This window comes from Lathyrus oleraceus, chromosome 5 (assembly GCF_024323335.1).
Source record: "Lathyrus oleraceus cultivar Zhongwan6 chromosome 5, CAAS_Psat_ZW6_1.0, whole genome shotgun sequence".
In the NCBI taxonomy this organism is placed as follows: domain Eukaryota; kingdom Viridiplantae; phylum Streptophyta; class Magnoliopsida; order Fabales; family Fabaceae; genus Lathyrus; species Lathyrus oleraceus.
This window is the reverse complement of record NC_066583.1, coordinates 55,725,244-55,732,617: the sequence shown is the minus strand read 5'-3', so window position 1 is coordinate 55,732,617 and position 7,374 is coordinate 55,725,244.

The following is a 7,374-nucleotide window of genomic DNA, read 5'->3' as shown; positions in this document are numbered from 1 at the left end:
AAATTTCTACCATACTCATCCCCCATTCCCGCTACGGGGGAATATTTTTCCCCATTCCCATCATCACAGATCCCCATGGTACCTACGAAGATCCATGAATATTGAATCTTAAGAAAAATTTAATACTTTTCGATAAAAACTATGACATAACTATTTAGTTTTTTTTTTCATTTTTTAAAATAAAAACCACATATTTTTCATCTTTCTTCTTTAAATAATAAAAACATGTCTTGCACCAATAACAAAGAATTGCAAAAGCACTTACAGTTTATAATATTTCTTTTTTCGTCGAAAGTAAATATCTAACAGAACCTATTGGTGCCATGCATAATCATACAAAAACTCATAACCAAAATATCTCTTGATGCATAGAAAAATAGCAAATTAGAATGGTTAAATATAAAAAAAGCTGATAAATATGCCACAATGCATTGAAAAAATAAAATTTGATGATAATCCAAAATATCAAGGAAACTACGGTCCCAAAACTTGTTCGATTACTTTTAGCAAATCTTGTTTTGGACCCTTATATGTTACGAACTTGACATATTCTAAGATGGTCACATAGATGCATAATACATGTTGATAAGTAACCACCAAGTTTCTTATTACATTATTTGCATATGACCTTCCAAACGCCTCCTATTTTTTTCTCTTTTGAAATGGGGTCAACAATATGATTTTAATCCTTTTTGTTAGGACTTACATTCGGCTCAACAATAGCTCATGCATCTTGATTTTCCATATTTATCTCATTTGGAGTAGGTTTATCTTTTTGTGCTTGTTGAACCTCATTGGGAACTATTCAAGTTTAAATTTTACGTTTACGAACAATCTTCAAACAAAAACATACCACAAAAAAATAAGAAACATACCCTTAAAAAAAGCATACTAGTAGAGTTGAAAGAAACATACACTTGAAAACAAAACAAAAAAGAAACATACACTTAAAAAAAATTAAGAAACATAAGTTAAAATTAACAAATTGAAAGAAATTAATAACAATTCTACACTATTGTAACAACAACTTTACACTATTATAACAACTCTTACATCAAGTCTTCTCCAATAGTTAATATCGGGATTCACAATTGGTAAACTTCTTGCTTAGGTAATAGATTGTGTGCTCCTTTCTTCCGGTCTCGTCTTGTTGCCCCTGTACACATTCTATAGAGTTGTCAAGTACTGTTAGGTGTATTATAAGTGGTCTCCCTGGTATTGGTGGTACTAAGATATATGGCTCTTGCAGATATTCCTTGATTTTGTCGAAGGCCTTTTGACAACCTTCATTTCACTCAATGGCTTGATTTTTTCTGAGTAACTTGAAGATTAGTTAACACGCAGCCGTAAGATGTGAGATGAACCTAGCAATGTAATTCAGTCTCCCCAGAAATCCTCGGACCTCCTTTTCCTTCCTTGGAGCTGGCATCTCTTGGATAGCTTTCACTTTATTGGTATCGACTTCAATTCCCATATGGTTTGACTATGAACCCCAATAACTTTCCTAATCTGACCTTAAAAGTACACTTTGCTGGATTCAAACGTAACTTGAACTTTCTTAGACGATTAAATAGTTTTTGTAGGTTGACTATGTGATCCTCTTTGGTCTTTGATTTGAAAATCATATTGTCAATGTAGACCTTTATTTATTTATGGATCATATCATGGAATAAGGTCACCACTACCCTTTGATATGTTGCCCCAGCATTTTTTAATCCAAAAGGCATTACCTTATAATAGAAGGTGCCCCAAGGAGTGATAAACGTGGTTTTCTCCATGTCTGCAGGATCCATTTTTATTTGGTTGTAACCGGAGAATCCATCCATGAAGGAGAAAAGTGAGAACTGAGCGGTGTTCTCCATCAGTGCGTCGATGTGTGGTAGTGGAAAATCGTCTTTAGGACTTGCTCTATATAAATCCCGATAATCTACACATATTCTGACCTTGCCGTCTTTCTTTGGAACAGGAACAATGTTAGCCATCCATTCTGGATATTTTTCAACGGCTAAGAACCCTGCATCGAGTTATTTCTTGTCCTCTTCCCTGATCTTGAAAGACATGTTTGGCCTGGTTCTTCTCAATTTTTGCTTAACTGGTGGACATTCTGGTTTGAGCGGTAGTTTGTGTACGACAATGTCTGTGTCTAACCCTGGCATATCCTGGTATGACCAAGCAAACACATATGCGGATTCGTGTAAGGTGCCGATCAACCTTTTCTTGACTTCTTCTTTTAAGGAAGCGCCGACCTTAACCTCCTTCTTGTTTTCTTCAGTCCCCAGATTGATCATATCCACTAGTTCCTAATGAGGTTGAATCTCTTTTCCCTCTTGCTTCAACAGACTTGCTAACTCTTCTGGTAGTTCACAATCATCCTCATCACCTTCTTCCGCTTGGTTAATTGGGAATTCGGAATTATAAGGGATTATAACAGTGTTATTCTCAATAGGTTCATTATTAATCTTCATGAGGAAGAATTTTATCTATTATTATCTTTTGGATGATTTGATAGAAATGAAAGAGTATGGAAAGGGTATTTCCATTTTTTAAAAGAAAAATTTAAAACAAAAGAAAAGGATCTTAATTGAAAACAAAAATGCAATTTTATTCATAAATAAGTAATTGAAACGAAAGGGGGGCTACAAAGCTTGTCCATTTGCTTTGGGCATGGAAAATGACTTATTATTATTTTTTATAAAATAGTAAATTACTTCAACCTGGTAGTCATCTCTGGGATCTCGATGGCCTTCCAATTGTTGAGAGTTGTATTTGGTGAATAATGACACACCAAGTTGGGTATCCCTTCTTCTTTTTCAACAACAACAACCACCTAATTTTCACCCATATATCTCGCACCGTGGAAGGTTTCTTGAAGTGTACAAAGCTTCTTCTGGTCTTTCCCCAACCTTATGCATCTCTACCCTTGATTAATTTTGACATCTTTGGTATCTCCAACATCTTTCTCCAACCCTATGCATCTCTACCCTTGATTAATTTTGACATCTTCTCCCATGGGGATATTGATTGTTCTCTTCTTCGATTGACTGCTACAATATCGAAAGCTCGGAAAGGTATTTCCAATGTTTATCCATCCACTTCTATGTATCTAAAGGATGAAAGGTGACTAACGAACATGTCCTTCTCTCTTTCGATGATTATTAGCTTATCATCAATTATGAATTTCAACCTCTGGTGCAAGGTTGAAGTGACAGATCATGCGGCATGGATCCAAGGTCGTCCTAAAAGACAACTATAGGATGGATTGATGTCCATTACTTGAAAAATGACCATAAAGGTATGAGGTCCTACAGCTATTGGTAAATCAACTTCTCCAATTACCATCCTCTCCGAACCATCAGAATCCTTGACCACCAAAGTACTAGCTTTCATGGAAGTTCTTACATTGTTCAGTTTTCCCAGAGTATTCTTAGGCATGACATTTAGGGAAGAACATGTGTCTACTAGTAAGCTTGATAGGAGACTATCTTGGCATTTGACGAATATGTGTAAAGCTTTGTTATGAGTGTGTCCCTCTGGTGGTAATTCATCATTACTAAATCCCAAACAGCTGCTAGCGGTGATATTAGCCACCACGTCATCAAATTGATTTACTGTTATGTCCTAAGTGACATGGGATTCGTTTAATATTTTCAACAGTGATTCTCTATGAGCTTCATAACTTAACAACAACGATAATATAGATATTTTGGAGGGTATTTGGCTTAATTGGTCTACCACCTTGTAGTCACTTTTTCTGATCAACCTTAAGAATTTATCGGCTTCTCCTTGAAGTATAGTCTTCTTGGAAGATTCAGTTTCCTTCTCTTTTGAACTCTCAGGTTCCTTTCCTTTGGATTGTTGTTCAGGAGTAAACACTCTTCCTCTTCGGGTCATGCCCTTGATTACAACGATATTAGTCATTGTTGGCTCTTGTACTATAGGTTTATCTCATGCGTATGTTGTAGAGTTATAACTCTAAGGTACATACTTAGTGCTTTCGAATGGGAGCGATGCAGGAACATGGAATACAATAGGGTCTTATAAATTTACTAGTATTTGAAATGGAATTTGAAACGGCACTAGAATTGGTATTTGTACTGACATTTGGGAAGACATTGGAAACTGTATTTGAAATGGTGTTGGAGTTTCCATTCACTAGTAAGGGATCTCAAAAGGCGTGTTCCCCTGAGATCCTATGAATGAGACATCTTCTAACTTTCTGGTATACCCAATTTGAACCAAACCCTCATTCATCATTTGTTGAAGGCACTCTTTCATCCTTCCACATGTGTCTAGATTGATTAGGCAGATTTTACAGTTAGCATGTAACTCTTCAAATGTCTTGTAACCAATCAATTTATCACGTATCCTTGACATAGGAGTCATCACTTGATATACTATTTGCATCAGAACATTTTCGTCTAGTCCCTCCACCGCATTGATGGTTGGACCACTGTGTCCTGGCATTGGATTTCCCTTCACGTTTGGACCCTCTGGAGCGAAAGAGATAATCTTGTGATCCAATAAGTCTTGTACTTTGAACTTGAGTGCCAAACATTTCACGGTAGTATGTCCAGGTAATTCAGCATGGAAGTCACACCTGACATTAGCATTGTAACCACGAGGAGGAGGATTTGGTGGAGGTGCTAGAAGTTTAATCTCTACCAATCCCTTTTGAATTATATATGGAAAGATCTGAGTATATGTTTTAAGTATGGAGTTAAATTCCTTCCATGGTCTTTGTTGATCCCTCCGGGCGTACCCATTTTGTTGATTTTATTGAGGCAATGCTCTAGCCTGTTGTGCTTGAGGCCTAAAGTATGCTTGTTGTGAATATTAATTAGGGACTACTGCAGCTACATAAGGATTATAGGGCACCTGAGAACTCCCCTCAATTGTGACAACATTGGTCTCACCTTTCTTCAATTTTTTATTGTGGAGTACCTTTTGTTACTATTTTGATTTGAGGACGGTTTTCCAATCTTACCGCTTTTTAAGTCATTTTCAATTCTTTCCCCAACTATTACTAAATCAACCAATCTAGTAGATACTGAACCAATCATCTTTATATAGTAAGGTCCTTGCAGGGTGCCCATAAACATGTCAACTAACTCGTTCTCTAAGAGTGGAGGTTGTACGCGAGAAGCCAGTTCTCTCCATCTTTGGGCATACTCCTTGAAGGATTCACTACCTTTTTAAGACGGATTTTGAAGTTGCATGCAATTGGGAGCCATATCCAGGTTATATTTGCATTGCCTTAAGAAGGCATAACTAGGTCCTCCCAAGTCTTGACATGGGTTCTTTACAAATGTATGTACCAGTCCAGGGATACTCCACTTAGACTATCCTGGAAGCTATGCATCATTAGTTTCTCATTTGCTACGTAGGCAGCCATCTTTCTGACGAACATCCTGAGATGGTCTCTAGGGCAACTGACACCCTTGTATTTCTCGAAATTAGGAGCTTTGAAATTTGGAGGTATAACAACATCTGGTACCAAGCACATCCACGTAGCATCAACTCCGAAGATATTAAAACCTTCAATCACCTTCATTCTTTCTTCTAAGATTCTATATTTTTCTTCAGTTCTTGTTTCCCCAATAGTGGCAGCATGATTAGTAGTTGGTTTACTTTCTTAAACCATATCCCTATGGTCTTCATCCTCATATTACTGGCTTAGATCCACATAATTGTCATGTGGGACTGGTATTTATATGGGGTGAGATGCCCCATTGTGAATAATTGTTGGGATGGATCCTTTAGGATGAGAGGTACCATTCTTAGCTTCGCCCCTTGGGTGTCAGAGGTAAATCCTTGTAGAGGATTACTAAACATGAGTGGAAGGGTAGACACGGAAATAGCCCTTCTTTTATCAGCCTCGGCCTTTCTTGCCATCATGTTGGTAATGGATCTCATAGTTGATCCATCTTGTCTTTCATCTCCTTCATATTCCCTTTGACCGAGTCCATATCCCCTTTGAGTACAACCTGATTTTTTTCACATTGCTCTGTGGCCTTCTTACGTTGAGCTCGAGTTTGGAGAGTCAGGTTGTCACATTCGAAGATACTAGGAAAGTATGAGAAAAATGATTTTGTTTTCTTTTCAATGTATGTGAAATGAAGTGTGCATGAATGCATGATGATGCATGTAAAAAATGTTTTGTTTTTTTTTATTTGGGGAACATTCAAAATTTGTCGTTGCATGTTTTTAGGAATATGAACACAATTATAGCTACCATAAGAATAACTTTATTCATAAATCCAAAGCAAAGGTTCCTACGAGGATGATGCTTGCTGATAACAAGACATCAAGTAATTGAAATTGAAAAGACAAATTCTTAATAGAAAGCAAAAAACTAGAGTGGTGCCTCCATGGCCACCTTCAAGTGGGCCTTAAACTCCTTCAACATGACATCACACAACCTGATGAACTCAAGTACTTATTGGGGAGTGTTGTGGAAGTTTTCAACACCACCAACTTTTATGTACATCCTATGGATGTCCCAAACCAAGTTTTTAGCATGCTCTGCCATATTAGAATGTTCAATCCTCCACGCTTCAACCTTATTGCCTTGTTCTCGAACAATGGCTTGAGAGGCAGCATTGAGATCCCTTAAATACTGGACTTCTTCCCCTAATTGTATGACTTGAGTTGTTAAGACTTTGTGATCTTAGGCTTGAAGATGGACTTGCTCTCTAAGATTCAAGAGCTCTTGGTAGATCCTCCTCCAATTATGTGGCAGCATCTATTCAGCTTCTATCCTTAGTTGTCGTAGCCTGGCAGCAATAGCTTGAGATTCCGCAAGTGCACCTTCGAACCCACGGATTTGAGTCATTACAGTGCTTTCACTCTCTTGTTGTTCCCATACGGCTAACTCTCATGACCTCTTCCACCTCTGACCTTCAGCTTGGGCTTCTTTTAATTTACTATTGAGATTTTTAAAGTCAACTCTAACGCTAAATAAACCTCCTAAAGTTTTTTGTCTTTGCTTCTTTCAGCTTGGAATTCCTCCATATTCTCAAGAAATTGCTTGTCCCTTTACTCAAAGTCATAGCTTATCTAGTTCTTTCCGTAGGTCGTGTCATAAAAACTATGCTCCAAGCTTTCCTTATCGTGCTCTAGCCCAACAATAATGGCTTTGGGACAATCGACCTCCTCAATGGGCACTGGAATAGGATCAGATATGTCTAGAACATAAGCTGGGTCAATCAAAAAAGATAGCTTAATCAAACAGGCCATTTCTTTAACCCATAGGGTGTAGGATTCTTCGGATGAAGTATCCTTTATTTTTAGCTTATTTTCCTTTACACACACTTTTCTCATGCACGTGTAACCTTTCTAAACAGCTCTTTGTGCGAGGTATCTCCCTCATGCAAG